At 36.8% G+C, this 17,162-nt stretch overlaps 1 protein-coding gene and 1 long non-coding RNA gene across 10 annotated transcripts in view; both read right to left on the reverse strand.

Annotated features, from left to right (window-relative positions):
* Positions 1 to 17,162, reverse strand: part of PHF21A (PHD finger protein 21A) — a 121,573-nt gene that overhangs the window by 85,954 nt on the left and 18,457 nt on the right. The gene's annotated exons all lie outside the window — the stretch shown is intronic.
* Positions 3,761 to 15,919, reverse strand: LOC120606639 (uncharacterized). The gene is made up of 2 exons (XR_005653935.1): positions 7,586 to 15,919; positions 3,761 to 7,087 (listed from the first exon to the last, which is right to left on the reverse strand). It is a non-coding gene; the product is annotated as an uncharacterized LOC120606639 (long non-coding RNA).

The following is a 17,162-nucleotide window of genomic DNA, read 5'->3' on the forward strand; positions in this document are numbered from 1 at the left end:
CTAACCCTCCCTTTCTCATTCTACTGTCTTACTCCTCCTTTCCAAGAAAAAAGATATTTAAGTTTTAATTCTGTGAGGATTAAAAATGACATTCACTTTCAAAATGCCACATGAGTCCCTCAGATGTAAGAAACTCAATCAATACAAAGTATACTTTACACAGTCACTAAGCTTAAATAAATGATATAGGAATAAGATTCACAACCTAATAATGATTCCATTCTATCCAAAGATCTCTTTCAAAAATTATTTTCAAATAGAGAAATAAAACAAGTTCATGCAACTGTGGAATTTATTCCGTACTACCATGCATCTGAAGACACAGGCTACTGCTGTTTATTTACAGTGTCACCTTTTACATTGGTCTACCCATAAAAGGTTTTTTTCTCAAATTAATCCTTTCTGGTTAACATACTACATTCTACATCCAGAAAAGCAAACAGAAAGGCAAGTAAAGCCCATATCATAGTCTATTAGCTATTAATATCCGCAATGCTCTCTCCTTCCACTGGCCTAGTGAAGCCTTGGCCCCTGAAGTGATAAAGATGAGCTCTGCCAAACTATTCCCCAGCTCTAAGGCAGTATTAACACATTACAAAGTGCCAAAAGGGCCATTAAAAAAAAAAAAAAACTGACCCACTTTTAGAAGTCAGCAGCTTTTTCCTTCTGGTGAAGTATGAATATTTAAATCAGGCAGACAAGTCAAGGAGCAAACATTCCACCCTGAATGTAATGTGTGCATCTCCAGCTCAGAGCTGAAAGGATCCGGCTGTCATACACCAACATGGAAATAAATGCTCGCTGAGGACTCCAGAAGGGCAGTTTTCTAATCATTTTGCTGCCTTTCACACTTGAAGTTCCACATTTCCATGTGAGGGCAAAAAATAGTAAAAGATGGATCACAGCAACTGCTTTAAATTATATACTTAATGATTTATATGAGGCATAATATAATTTAATTTGTAGTAAATCAAGCAAACTGAGGAAAGGTTAGGTTTATGGTTAACAGTTGTAAATTTGTTTTTACCTTCATACTACAGTAACAATGCATTAGAAGGGTAGTACATTTGAGAAGACGGTAAACCTATCATAATAAAATTGACTAGAATCAAGTTTCAACCTAAGCACTACTGTTTAAATTAGATAAATAATAGCAACTGTCAATATAACACAAGATACAGGAAAAAGAACTGGAAAATAAATCAACTACTATTCAAAAGCTTACCTACATTATAGCTATAGGTTCCCTTTGGCTTTATTAAGAATACACTATTAAATGAAAATGTACTTTAAATAAGTGGAAAAATAAATACCAGAAAACTGATTTAAGGTAACAGATGTAATCGGAAATTTTAGGGTCATCAGTTCCTACTCAAATTTATAATTTACAACAGAAACTCCCAATCTTTACAATGCCAGGGCCCCCTGGACTACTACCTCTTCTCCTCTTCACCATCCCCATGTGAATCTCATATTTTATCTTTCAAACAAACAACATTTCTAAGTACTGGCCTATGTAACTTATCACAAGTAAATGTAGGATTTCTCTTATTCCTTCAGGCAATAAGAGAAGCAATGCTATAAATCAATTTTGCTTCTACAACAGCTATCCAAACTCATATAAAGCATTAAAGCTGTCCTTTACTCAGAAACATTCTCATTTATAAGCAAACAGGCCAAGATTTCACAATTAGGAAATAAAATCCCTTTTAAAGGGAAAAACCCGGCTTCTTAACTATAGAGGTAACTTTCTTCTACAAGACAGAAGATTGATTTAGTACCCTAAAAATACTGTTTTAGTAAAATAAACAAAGCAAACAAGCCAATGAAACCTGATTTCTTCCAAACTCATCCCACCCTTCAAAATGCTAAAGTATTCCATTTAAAATATAGGTATGGCTACTGATCAAAGCCATTGAAGCAAGTCCACTTCTAGGTAGGGGATAGTGTGCTCAATTAAATCCTTCCAGCACCAGGCACCCCATCACAACTATTTAATCTTAATTTTGTTTCCCAATATTAATAAATCGAAAAAATTTTAGCATACAATAAAGTTCTTACATATCATGTTCATCGCTATATCCCTGCCTTGGCTCACTTGATTCCTCTGACTTAGCATGCCTCCAATCTTTCTTGCCTTTCTGGATTCAAGTCCCACCTGGGTTCCCTGCCCGCTCTCTTCTCGTTCTCTATACCACATACTATTATGTACTGTCTTGCTCTGCTATAGGTATGTTTACTCCTTTCTCCCTACTACAGATCGTAAGCATCAGCATACATACTAGATATTAACACAAAGGAGGGGTTGATAAAAACATTTCTTGAATGATGATTTTACAAAAACACACAGCAGAAATTTGCTGAGGGGAGCTGGGATGGGTGGAGAAAGAACAGAGAGGCTGCCTGCTTCAGCAACTGATGTTTTCACGACTTCACTGTTACCCCCACCCGATCACTTGCTGTATTTCACCCAAGTAAGCAACCTGGGAATCAGCAAAAATTTATCAGAGTTTCAACAAGCATTTCAGATTCCAGTAAACAGAATCACAAGAAGAATCCAAAGCCCTACAAAGTGTTTCAAAAAGAATGGTTGGAAATCGAGATTCTCTCTGCACGTTTAGTTAATGAAAAAGGGCAGAGGCCTAACTTCGAATGAAATCACTGTCTGTTCTCTAAAATGTGTGTTATTAGACTTTTAGAAAGCCCCACTCTCACTGTCTGTGAGTCTCTTAATTTATGCTGCCATGAAGCTATGTCAGCCTCGTGTCTTAGGAAGACTCTGGTAGAGGTTTACCTTCTTGGGATGTGGTTACCAGAGAAATGAGAAACTCCTCTTTAGGTTAGATTCGGGAGTCCATGAGTGCACCACTGGCTCTGTTTTCTTGCTCAAAGAGATAAAGAACCATATTAAAACTCAACACATTTTGGGAAGAAAAGATAAAAACACAAAAAGGGCCTGTCTTATCTTCAGAAATGCAATTCTCAGCTTTGTGAGCTCTGGCATTCAGCTAGCCAGATTACCAAGCTTATTTAAAAGCTGAAGGCTTTACCCCATCTCTATCTTTTGCTATTTTCAGGGTTTGTTTCTGCGAGGGCACCTGAGCTTGTGTACATGTGCTTCACTCAATTCATACATCAGTGAACAGTGGCAGCAGAAATCCAGGTCCACAGCAGGAGGTTTAATTAACTGTACACAGGACAGTGCCAACAGCACTGGGGCCATCTCCCCTGGGGCAGCACACCAACAAGGTTGATATGCAAGCGAAATCCACTTCTGGGGGAAAAAAGTATACCCCCATCAAGTAAGCTGAGAGGTCAATAAGACAAAAAAAAGAAGTCCGACCCCCCAAAACCCAAACAACCACAAAAACACAACACCCAAACCAAAACCCTTACCAAAACAGTCTCAGCAAGGAACCAGAGCTTCTCTTAACTCAAGGAAAGAGAAAAGCCAGAATTTAATGTTTTCCAGTGAATGGATCAGGCTTCACTCTGCTATCTATTGGGTTATTAGAAGCCACTCCAAAGCAATCTCATACAGGCCTTTCTAATCACTATACACATTCTCCTCATATATATTCTGTCAGAAGGGTTGGTAATAGGATTGAGCCTTAACAAAATAACAGTACATGATAATGGTAGTGATGAAGATCTAGGTTGTAATCCAGATGGTAAATGAGTTTTCTACATGTAAACACACTGTAAAACTCAACGACTTGGAAGGAAGTCTGCCTTCACTTCGTGAAGGGTGCTTGGACAAATGGGAGTAGTTTCCAAAGACTCATCAGACTCATCAAGGATTTCTCTTGTCTCCACAGCAGGACACACACAGTGACTGTTCAAGTCAAAAGCATATATTCAGGAATTCTGAACAGTTTTCTAGTCTACCTAGATCAAAGATGAAAAAGCCAGGTCAAAATAAACAGTTTTACTTCAATAAAGTTTACGCTGATCTTAAGTGATTCAAGAGGGCTAGTAAAGCATTTTTTTCATGTTTAACAAGTGACAAACTCATAGAGAATAAATGTAATTGACCAAATTAATATCACTAGGGGCAAATAAATGAGCAATCAGTATAGTATAGACCCAGCTTGAGATAAAAGCTTCAGGCAAGTTTCTTCACCTCTCTGCGCTCTAGCTCCTCTGATACCAGTTGCCTATGTAACTCACAGGGATGCAAGGAGGATTGATTTGATGATGTCTGTAAAGTGCTTTGAGCTCCTTAGAGAAAAATGTTATAAGTGGTTATTATTACATCCTGCTGAGGTTGTGAGGTTGTACAACATAAGAGAGAAACAATACTCTTTGACAGTTTATTATAAAGAATTTTTATAACCCGACAAGATGTTTTATAATTGTTTTTTTATTAGTTAGTCCTTATTATATGCCCATGAGAGGATACAATCCTTGCTCCTTCTTTTAGATAAAGAAAACAAGAAAGGAAGGTAAGTAACTTTTGAAATGGGAAGCATTCTTATCTCCATTTCCCAGATAAGGAAAGAAAGACCAAGAAAGTGAGTAACTTTTCTAGTCATATTCAAGAGGTGAAAGGATTAAGCATAATTCAGAACCTGGAAAACGTCAAGGGCCAACATTCCTTTTTCTGCAATGCTCTGACATTGTTCTGGCCAGAGGGCAGTGACTCGGACCACAGCGCCTGACAGTGTACACGTCACACATGCTCTGTCGTTTATTAGTTGTGTAGCCTTAGAGAAATCACTTTTTCTTTATGTGTGTTACTTTCATCTGCACCCTAGGGTTCAGTGGAGCTCAAGTTCAAGTATGTGAAAACTACAGGTAAACAATGACACCCTGTGCCAATAAGTTATTACCCTTATTAGGTTGGTATTCTTATTGAGAGCATGGGTTCTCCTAGCCTCTACAGCTTCAGTAAAGACAACTTAGTGCCCTACAACCAAAGGAAATATGTAGTAGTAATTTTTTAAAGTTTTATTGAGATATAATTTACATACTGTACAATATAATAGCTTTTAGCATATTCAGAGTTATACAACCATCACCACAATCAATTTTAGGACATTTTTATCACCCTAAAAAGAAACTCTGAACACATTAGCAGTCACTCCCCACCCCAAGCCCCTCCACACACACACAATTCTCCCTACCCTGGGCAGCCATTAATCTACTTTCTGTCTCTACAGAGTTGCATACTCTAGACATCTAATATAAATGGAACCATATAATATGTGGCCTTTTGTGATTGGCTTCTTTCACTTAGCATAATGTTTTCAAAATTCATCCATGTGGTAGCATGTATCAGTACTTCATTCTTTTTATTGCCAAATAATATTCCACTGTATGGGTATATCATATTTTATTTAACCATCGGCAGGTGGGTTGGTTCCACTTTTCAGCTATTATAAATAATGCTGCTATGAACATTTGTGTACAAGTTTTGTTTGGACATATGTTTTCATTTCTCTTGGGTATATACCTAAGAATAAAATTGCTGACTCACGTGGTAACTATGTTTAACATTTTGAAAAACTGCCAGACTGTTTTCCAAAGTGAGTGCACCATTTTACATTCCCACCAGCAATACTGAGAAGATAAATGAAGGGAAACCATAAAAGGAAGACCGTTAACTGGGTGCCTGTTCAAGGAATAGCTGAACTATGCCTGTAGAATGACAACTTGTATCACTGAAAACAGGGATGAAAACAGTTCACATCAAGTTTTAGAAAAAAGAGGTACTGGCTACTGGAGCATGTCCTCCTTTTCTCACCCCCTTGCCGAGGCCCAGGCTAAGGCTAAGGGAACATAAGAGCAGCGTTTTACACACAGACCAATGTTGCTCCCTTCTGTCTCTAATAGAAAGTAATGCAGAACTTACAGAGCCAGGTTAAAAAATCCTCTATCACGTTTCAGATTCAGGTAGTAGGATATGTTGTCCTTCTGAGTCTCTAGAACTGCTATGTAAAATGTATGAGCTTTTATATGCCAGGCCCTCACCATTCTCTTCAGTGCACCAGGCTGAGCCCAGCCCAAATACATACGTTCAGTACAGGTCAAGCATATGCTAGCTCCAACACAGTGTATTCTTGCATAGTGGCATCTGCAAACCAAATAGAACTGGTAGGGAAACAGATGGCTTCTAAAAGGGGAAGAGAAGAAAAACAGAAGGTCAGGTAGAAAAAGGTGCGGAGGAAAGAAGGGAATAGAAAGAGGATAAAAGAAAGGAGAAGCATATTTTCTGGTTTTGCTCTTCCCACCTGTCACAGCACTCTCCTTGCTGATTGCCAGCATGCTCCCTTGCAAACACAGCTGCAAGTGACAAAGAGCAGCCACTGTCCTACTCAGGGGGTCCCTTCCATGTTCCATTATTATAAACTGTACTGAAATGCCAAATGTTTACAAGGAAGGGAATTATATACCTATTAGAGCCATGAGTAACAAACCACCATTTATGTTCAATAAATTATCACTGAGACCCATAGGTTCCTTACAAAATAACATAAGACTTACCCAGAAAATAGTAAAAAGCAACAGAATTAAGAGATTAAGTACTTAAAAAAATGTGGCTTATTTTAATTTTGTAGATGTGTCATACCTGTGATTAACTTAATCAATGCAAGATTATATTCTGTCATATAGTTCAGGTAGTCACCGCATGTTCAATTTGCTGTAGGGCTCTGCTCTTTTACAATTAAAATAAAATTAGCAAGTCTTTCCCCAGCAGAATTAGGGATTGCCACTAGGGATTGCCAATGGAGGGAAATGCTTCACACCAAGTTCTAGAAAGGAAAGGTGATGGCTGTTGAGGCATTTTCCTCTTTTTCTCCCCTCTTACCGAGGCCTAAGCCAAAGCCAAGGCAAAGGGAACATAAGCAGCTTTTTACACACAGACTAATGTTGCCAGCAGCATTCCAGTGGCCTTGCTCACGGCAGGAGAAGGCGTACTGACTAACACCGCTGGGTCTTGTTGAAGAAAAGTGGCTGGCTTCCTTTGATCAGCTGAGTGGTGTGCTGATCAGTGTGATTTCCCTGTTCTGCTGACTGTGAGCGCGTTGGGGAGAGCAGGAGAGCTGGCTTCTGAGAGGCCCATGCAGGGAAGCAAATTCCATAGCTGCCGAATCACAGAAAGCAACAAGAAATAAAAAAGGGCTGGCCTGGAAGCAGACACCTTAATTCTGCCAGCATGTTACTTACTGATATAAGGATCTCTAGGAGGGAAATGAAGTAGGTGCTTCTATAACGCAAATTCATCAATTGCAGTACTATACGTAACTATTAAACACAATGTTCAAGACCAGAGTCTAAGCTCCTGAAACTATCATTTACAGAAGTTTTAATCACTTCATTTTGATGAGAGAGAGAAAAAATGAGAGTTAAGATTTTTTTAATTAAAACTGAAAAAAAAAAAAAAAGCCAGAAACTCATCAGCATATGCAGCTCTTGGCACAGTTTTTGAGACAAAGGATGTGTGTCCAGCACCTGAGTGTGTGTGCAGGACTACAGCTGCACACCCTCTCTTCTATTTGCCAGAGAAGCAGATGCTGGATTAACACAGTTAATCTGCCTGCATGCTATAAGATTTTTTTCCCTACTAAATTGCAAACTTTACCTAAAGATAAATATAGCAGTCTCCTAGTTCTCTGCTCCATTCAGCTGCTGCTGAGAAACACTTCTGTTATCTCAAATTTCATCAGCATACTGTACTCCTTCCTGGGGAACAACAGCAAAAAGCAGCTTTCTAAAATCATAGTCTTAAAGGTAAAATGCATCATATTTAAATGATTTCTTCCAAAAATGATAACTTTCCACCTTTAAAGTTTTAATTCTTCATAGTGTATGTGATCTCTTACACTAGATCTAATCATTGCTGCTTTTAAGAGTAAATAGTCAATTGCAAATTGAGCCAATTGCTTTGGCTATCTTAGTACCAGAAAGGAAATGGATTAGGTCAGCAGGTGGCATGTCATTTCAGTGCTGCCTGGGGACCCAAAATACAGTTAGGCCGTTTTTATTCTGGTGACAGCCCAAATGAAAACCAGAACATTTAACATTACCTTCCACCTCCATTCTCATAGCCATCTTGGGCACAAAAGAGTTTACCGAGTCCCCTAAATCTACATGTCCAGCATCTAAGCTGCTTCTAGGACTTCCAAAGATATCCAAGTTGAAGCTACCCAAGGAAATCTGGGACAGGATACTCTGATTTTGATCTTCAGAGACAAAAGCTTTTTGTCCACTCAGTAAAGTGAGTTCTTCTTAACCATTCTTAAGCATGTCAACATGTAACTCCATCCTATAGTACTTTCCTTGAAGGAAGAGAATGGTCATCATGCCTCTACTCAAGTGGGTAAGGAAACTGGCCTGTCTCTGCTGCCAGGGAGAGAGAGACTGGAGGCAGAAATGGACTTAAGCCAGGAAACAAAAAGGAAGGTGATGGGGGAAGACAGTTAAGAGAAAAATCCTTCTGTCCAGAAACCAAGAGCTTCTTGCAATGCTAGAACAATAAAACAATCCAACAATAGCTTTTCAGTCAAGCCTTCTTTCCTCCATGTGTGTTTCAAATTAGTACTGCAGTAGAATCAAAAATTAAAGTAGCCTCCCAAAGCTTGTTCCTATGATAACAGTCAAAATGAGATCAGATTATCTAATTGTGTCTAGACTCTAAGGTGTTCTGAGGTGGTAATACTCAACTTTCCAAGAAGGAGGAAAATGGGTTTTGATATCAATTTACAAATTTCAAGATTATATGTCCTATCTTTATTTTTATTCTTGTAACTGTGCTTGCCATTTTTACTAGTACCTACCCAGTAAAATAGAAAATAACATCAGCTTTATAATCAGAAGTCCAGATGTTGATAACTTAACTGGGGACCTATATTTTTTGTCTGCCTAGCATCTTTTTGGAGAACTATTCTCAATATATGTAGTTCATCTAGAAATAATCTCAATCCTGCTTCAGGGGTGGCAAGTGACCCAGGCCAGGTCAATAAGAAGACTCTAGTTCTAGTGAAGGATAACTGGTTCAAGAATGAACCTGAAAATCATGTCCATGTCTTGTGCTGGTACTTTAAGGAAAAAAAAAAGCTCTTTCTTCACAGGTTGTAAACCAAGAGCTGCCAGAAGCCTCTACTGCCAGTATAGGACAACCTAAATGCAAATGAAACCAGAAAGGGAAAGCATCCTAAAACACAGTTTAAGTCCCTATATCCAGTCATGTCTGAAACCAGCTGCATCCCTGAACTTACTAGTTATATAAGTCAATATCATCTCTTTTTTGCTTCAACAACTTTGAGTTGAGTTTCTATCACTTGAATCCAAGAATCGTCACTAATACACCAGCCCAATAACCTTGGACAAGTCACTCAGCCCCATTGCATATATCAGTTTTCTGAACTCCAAGGAGGGAAAAAAAATCATATTTGTTTACCCTACAGAATCAAAAATTTCTAAGTACTACACAGGAGGCATTGATATTTTATCTAAAACAGAAGGGTAGGAATAGAAGAAATAAGATATTCATGGGCTAAATTGCTCCTAGCTGCTAGTAGTGATAACATAACATTCTATTTCTATTAGTTTTCTCATTATTTGCCCTGATGAGGCCTGTGAAATCTTTATCAAACCAGATAATCACCAACTAAATCTTTAAGTATTTTCCCTTTTATTTTCAGCTAACAAGACTTTCCATCTTCCTGGACATCTCTGAGCAAGCTACCTAAGTATCATACCACGATGGATAAGCAAAGAGATCACGGAAAGGGAAAATTATCAGTTCTATCTTCAAAGGGTGTGTGTGTGTGTGTGTGTGTGTGTGTGTGTGTGTGTGTGTGTGTGTGTGTGTGTGTGTGTGTGTGATACCTATATCCATGCTTACACATGTGCTGGGAGATGAAGTAAAAGAATAATTCTCGCATGTTCTCACATGAAGGCAAATGAGGAATGAAAAGCTATTCCTATAAAGATGAAAATCAAAGTGCCTCATCTAATGTGACTAACGTGCCAGACTACCCCTTCCCCTGAAGCATTAGTATTCTAAGAGCAAAACTGAACTATTAGGATTACATTTTCAATTCGAAATTCATAATTAAATGTAATGTGTATTTTGGAATTTGTTGTAGTGTCCTGATAAATGCCTGGTTTCACAGGTCACATCTCTCATGGATACCAGAAAGAATAAAAAATTTTCTGTAAAAATGTACCTGATTTACAAAACATTCATATGAAAGTATTATTAGTGAAACAAATATCTGAAAGTAAAGGTACTAACTCCTAGTCCTCTTCTGCCTGATAAAAGTGGGAAAGTAAATAAGCAGGAAAAGCACAACTATATTTTATAAGAGCTAGGAGAAAAAAATAATAAATGCACTAACTACACTTTCAACTTTCAAAGTTTCTGGGCCTAAAGATTAAGTATGAATGAAATCATTCTTAAAAGTAGGTTTTACTTGAAGATGTTTTCAATACTTTTAACATCAATTAATTTTGTTCATTATACATAAAATTATAACCACAAGCCATGACTGGTAAAAAAGAACCCCAAGGCTCAGCATTTCCTAACTTTAGTGTTTCATATAAACTGAACATTAATATTTTAAAGCAAATAAAAGATATGCTGTTCTAGAGGTTTCTGACTCACTAGAATGTTTCTGAATGCTAAAATACACTGGTAAAAGTTGCAGTTCTAATCACAGAGAAGAGTCAAAGAATTTTCATCAACTCATTAGCTTTCTTAATTTTTTTCTAAAAGGAAAAGATGAAAGTATTAATATGATAGTCATTCTTATAAATTACATTATGTAAAGCTTCTACTCTAGCAAGATTCAAACAAATCATTAGCTCTAACAGGTCAACACCATGTAAATTTGCTCCCAGGTGATTCAGGAATAAAAATGCTCTGTCAAATTGGCTTGGGGTTATCAAACTGGCTTGCACAATATCAAACAACTTTAACTAAAATCAACTTGCCTTTTCCTACACATCTTTGTATGCGTAGGCCCTACTCTCAGAGATTCTAACTTAATTGGTCTAAGATGGAGCCCTATATGCAGCATATTTCAAATGCTCTTCAGGTTATTGTAGGGTTGAGAACCACTAGTCTACAGGTAGGTGTGGCTTTGGCCTTCGATACAAAGACTAGATTTTATTTTGATAACTCTCCTATTACTACTGAGATAACCATTACTATATAAACCTCTATATTTTCACTAAGATGCCACCAGAAGGTAAGCTCTTTAAGAGACATCCTATCAGCCATGTTTCAGCACTGAGGTCAGGTGGAATGCCTGGCACATAATAAGCGCTCCATAAATATTTCTGAATGAATTAAAAGCTGAAATGTATACTGCAGGTGTAATAGCTTGAGGTAATATAGTAGATGCTTTCTTAAACCAAAAATGATCAGGACAATAATTAATAAGAACAAAAAGTCATATAAATCTGTAAACTATTAAAATTTGATATGTATGTGTAAGATTTTATTTCAATTTAAATGAACGTTCATTTACTAATCTTGTAATATAAGATCAGGCCTTTTGTTTGTATAACTCTACATGTTAAAGGGTGTCAAAATCTCTTTCTTCTCTTTCATAAATCATAACCATGATACATTGTCATAACCGTGATACACTTTGAAGCAATCTGAATGTAGAATCCTAGACATTAATATTTTACTCCATTCTTTTACAGTTGTCTTATCCAAATGTAAATGGGCAGCAATTTTTAACTAACTCAACTTTATTAACTCTTTCCAAAGCATTTAACTTGGTTTTCATGGGAACAACTTGGTTTTTCTAAGTCATTGGTTTATGTAATAGTTAAATTACATAATCACAATAACAAGAATAGATGACATAAACAGGTTTGGAAACAAATACAACTCACTCTCAATAATCATTCTACAATTGATGGGAGTCGTGTGTGAGTACCCTTCACAGTAACCTACTGGCCACAGGCATTCAGAGCAACTGAGGGGTGACAATTAAGCCACTGAGTCAGCTGGGACTTTTTTCTCCACAGAGCTTTTACTGTTATACAAATGCTAGCCACAGGCTTCTTACCACTGACTTTTCCAATTCCCCAAAGCAGTCAATTCATCCCTTCACTAGCAGATCGTCTGAACTGAGACTCAACAAAAAGTATCACCAGGTCTATATACTGCATCATCAGAGGATCATCAGGTGTAGAGGCAGCAGGAGTCATGCAATCTCTTACAACACCCCAACAATGTACATCCAGACTCCCTAATTCACTTGTAAGGCATTATTAACTACTGTGGGATCCATTTAAAATATAATAGAAGATGAGCCTAAAATAATGTTCAACTCATTATTTTAAGAGTCTTTATAGCCTCAAAAGAATACAAACAAGTGGAATAGGTCTGTTAATTTAGAATCAGCTCCCATTCAGCAGGTGTCTCAAATGAGGACATTATGGCAACAAAGAACTGCTGCCACCAGGAGGCTCTGCAATGTACCTTTTATTGAGTCTTGAAATTTAAAATATTATTCCTTCTTTATAGATTATGTGATACCCTGTCAAACACACAAGTTTTCCATGGAAAGTGTTCTTCAATAAAGTTACAGCATTCCTGCTCCTTATTCCCAAGTAACAAGACCTAAGATTTTGAATTTTATCTCATAAGAAGAAAAGATAACTATTAAACTTTTTTTTTTAATTAGGCAGCAATTGTGTTTTTATTGCAGCCTTTCCCAACAAAGCTGATAAATCCAACCTTATTCTATCAGACATCTAACAGAAAATTCTGTAAGCAAAATAGACTTTGCCTTTTCATTGGTTTAGACTATGTGGTCTAGCATCTATGGCAAGTTAACTCAAATTATTTCTAGGTTAAATATGAAGGTGATGACAATGGTAAAAATGAGTATTTTCACTTTAAGGATCTGTAAACCATGACTGTTTTCAAATTAGCTTCAGCTAATATCACAATCAAGATTTTAAAACAAAGACCTGGACTTTTGAAAAATAGGTTCTTGCTAACATACTTTCTAAAAAAGAGACTGGAGAAATTTGTTACAACTGTTAATTTCTAGGAATCTAAACTTAATTCAAGATGGACATGTCACTACTATTGTCTATGAAACTTTTTTAATCTGTGTGTTTACTTCACCAATAATGGCTCTCCCAATCAACAAATCAGGATTTAGCTGCAAAAATACAATGTAAGATGCTCCTGTTTCAAAAACCTTTATACAGAGAAATGTTAAGATTTGCTATAGAATCCTTGTGCATTGTGTTAGTAAACAAACCATGTGCTATCCTTCTCCCCAGGATTCACTTCCATAAAAGTTACATTATTAATAAACACAAATAGTTTTTAGCCTTTTGCTGAGCTAATGGGCTTTTTTCTTATCTATTTTAAAAACTAATCAACTGCCGAAGCTTATAAAAATAACTGATTTTATTTTTTAAACATAAGAAAAAAATCAAGATAAAGTTCTTTAAAAACACCAAAATATTAGCACAAATAAAAATATTATTGATATTAATCTCTTTTGGTTTACACGAAAACCATAACTTTTTTTTCCCAAGTTCAGATTGTACTTGATTAAAGGAAACAGCAGAATCATTCTTTTCACCACATCGTGTACAGAGAGCTATTAGTGCTTAAGACCTTTTTGTTTCCTATCTTAGAACATAAGCAGTTACCATATCACTGCACACTCACACAGTTATAACCTTTGAGTGTCTATTAGTTTTATAGGAGAGAGTTTCCTATCATTTTAGAAGAGCCTTTCTCAACCAAGATTCCTCATCTGAACCACAGAACACAAAAACTTATTTTAGTGATTATTTTTCTCAGTTATCACAAGAATAGTACATAACTGGTACCATTCTAGATGCATGGGAATATTAATTCAATACATATAATAGATGCCAAAAGCATAAGGGCTCAATTATTCCGTGGAACCCAGGCTGGTTTAGAAAACTGCAGAAGAGAATGAAATTTCTTGACTTATATAAGGAAACTTAAATTTTGTTTCCATGTTTTGCTTCCTGAATATAAATAAAGAGAATTCGGTCTTTTTAAAAATGTCATCTATAATATGACTCAGGATGAAATAAGTAAAATCAACTAAAACCCTAACTCCAGCAGCAGTGAAGGGTACAAACACACAGTAGGCTGTTTTAGAGCTTGCCTCAGCTCACTTCAAGAAAGTTTGCTATATCCAAACTGCGATCGGGTCTCTTGAGAGCCACTACCCACTGGCTTAAATGCAACACAGACTTTCCAGGTGAAAGCTGACTCGAAGAAGAAAAGTACAAAAAAATATGATTCTTAGAGGAATTTTCCTCTAAAATTCCAGGCTTACACAGCACATTTATTTACAAGTTTGTCACTAGGTAGACGTAACTGTTAACCTGACTGATAGGTACAAAGCATAATCTGAAAAAAATCGAATCTGTTTTTGATGAAAATTCAAAACGCACTTCTTTCTCTACTTTGTTAAAGTTTTTCTGTCAGTTAATTTTCCAACTTGGAGAAGAACTCTAATCCTGTACAGCAGTCCTAAACCCCCAGGCTGTGGATCAGTACTGGTCTGTGGCTTGTTAGGAACCCACCACACAGCAGGAAGTGAGCAGCTGTGAGCAAGCAAACGAAGCTTCATTTGTATTTATAGCCACTCCCCAGCGCTAGCATCACCGCCTCAGCTCCACCTCAGATCATCAGGCATTAGATTCTCACAGGAGCACCTGTCCCTGGTGCCAAAAATGTTGGGGACTGCTACTGTAACATCTTATCTATAAGAAAGTCTCATCAAATGTGAAGGATCTCACTTAAATCTGCAGAAAACAGAAATTTAGAGCTATAGCCTGAACTCCCCTGCTGCCCTACCACAACGGTAAGGAAAGGAGGAAGGTTAAACTGTTAATATTCTAAAATGTCAAGTATTCTAACCTCACAACTTCAAATCACTCAGAAAAAAATGAATGTATATATTCAACAAAGGAAACATTATGAGTGTTTCCATTTTACACCAGGCTTAACTGTATTATACTGCTGGTAAAACAAAATCCGATTAAGACTTTAAAAGGATATTTTGAAGGTCAGTTCGAAGTGTATCAAACTTCTAACACATGACTAAAACAAAAGCTGTAACTTAGTCTTCAGGACTGATATACCCAGCATCTAGAAGAGTACCAGGCATATAAAAGATGCTCAATAAATATCTGCCACGTAAATTGATCGGTAAAGCTTTTCATTTACATTTAAGGCAGAAATCTAACCAGTATGTTGAACAGCTTATCTTTTACAAAAATGACCTTAAAAATGGACACAATCTTTCTAGGGAGCGAGCAGGTAATATAGGTTTCAGAAACTTTTTGGAATATCTGGCTAACAAATCCCTTTCTCTGTTCTCTTTGATTGAGCCATGTCTGTACTAGTGACATGGTCCCCTGGCCAAAGCTGACTAGATACGGGCTAGATATCTGGTTCACACCAGTTCTTTCCAAAAATCTGGAAGGAGAACAAGCCAGTGAATCTAGGATGGTGTCCTGAATAGAGAAGATACAAACTTAGGAACTGTGCAGTAGCCAGAAGGCTTCTGTCTGTCATGTGTACAGAGAAGCTGAGAAAGCCATTCGGTAGAGAGGGTAAATTAAACAGATTGCAGAGAAGGGCAAAGAGAGACAAGAGACAGAAACTCTCTCTTTCCAGTCCCAAAGCTGCCCTTGGGTTCCTGAGATGTCCTAATATGGTTCTAATCAATTCTCCTTTATGCTTAACCTAGTTTGAGTTAGATTCCTTTAACACACAACAAGTCTTCACGAAGACATGTAAAAAAACATGTATTTACTCCTGATCCTATCATTTTTTTACTTCCAGGAAATAATCAAAATTATTGTCCAAATAACTTATGTCCAAGGATGTACACTGTAGAGCTAGGCATAAAACAGTAAAAACAAAATAAATAAATAAATAAATAAAAATTTAAAGAATCTGGGAACAATCCAAATGTCTAAAAATAGTGAACTGACTAACATATGATAGGATACTATCGAGTCACTAAAAACTAATATTCTTGAAGAATATTTAAAAATGGGGAGAGATGCTCAAGATATTTCAAAAATAGTAAATATAAATCTCAACTTTATTTTTAATATAAATATATGGCACAGAAAAAAGGGGAAAAAAAGATCTAAAATATGGTAGTGAGATCACAGCTAAATTTAATTTTTTTTCCTTGCTGAATTTTCCAAATGAACATATATGACTTTTATCATTAGAAAAAAAAATGTTTAAAGAAATGATGGACTACAAGCCCCAGTGCCAATATTTCAGTCTTCTCCCACAGGTCTGGCGAAGGAAAGAAGGAAGGGAGGGAGAGGTAGGGAGGGAGGGAGGAAAAAAAGACAGATGAAAATTTTTCTTTTAATTACATTGTACATTGTAATAACAAATTTATTTATTTAAAAATTAACTCATTGATTTTTAAACAAGAAACAGCAGATGGATTTTAGGAGGAAGTTCCTCATTCCTCTGAGGTTGAAAGGAAAGACTACCTCCCAGCCATTATTCATAATTTAGTAAAAATTCAGAGGGACAGAACTTCAGAAATTAAGCTGCCTCGAAATGAAAGCAGAAAGAAGAAACAGTATTCAAGGAAATGGGTATGTGATGGCCCTGGTGATCTAGCTTTGTCCTATTTATTATACCTCTCCCACTGCTCTCCCTTTCACTTTAAATAAATGTAAATATCATATTCCTCTTTGATGTTAAATTTAAAACAGCCTGGAGCCACATGGCCTGGATTGTATCTGGCTCTACCACTTACCAGCTCTGAAACCTGGGGCAAGTAACTTAACCTCTGAACCATAAAATGGGGTAAGACTACCTATCTTCTAGGGTTACTGTGAGGATTTAAGGAATTAAAGCACACAGAGAAGTATCTGGCAAATAGTAAGTGCTATATAGTTGTAGCTATTACTAAGAGTGTAATGTTTAACATTAACAGTAATGAAAACAATAGTATAAAGTACTTTGTTTTCAAACTATTCAAACTGACCTGCTAATCTTCACCTGACAGAATCTCCGTCTGGCAATCCTAAACTACTTGTTCGCTGAATATGCCCTGCTGTTATCTATTCCTGTGCCTTTGCACATGGTGTTCTTTCTGCCTGGAAGGGCTTTGTCTACCTAGCAAATCCCTATTCATCCTTCCACA

This window comes from Pteropus medius, unplaced genomic scaffold (genome assembly GCF_902729225.1).
Source record: "Pteropus medius unplaced genomic scaffold, Ma_sr-lr_union100, whole genome shotgun sequence".
In the NCBI taxonomy this organism is placed as follows: domain Eukaryota; kingdom Metazoa; phylum Chordata; class Mammalia; order Chiroptera; family Pteropodidae; genus Pteropus; species Pteropus medius.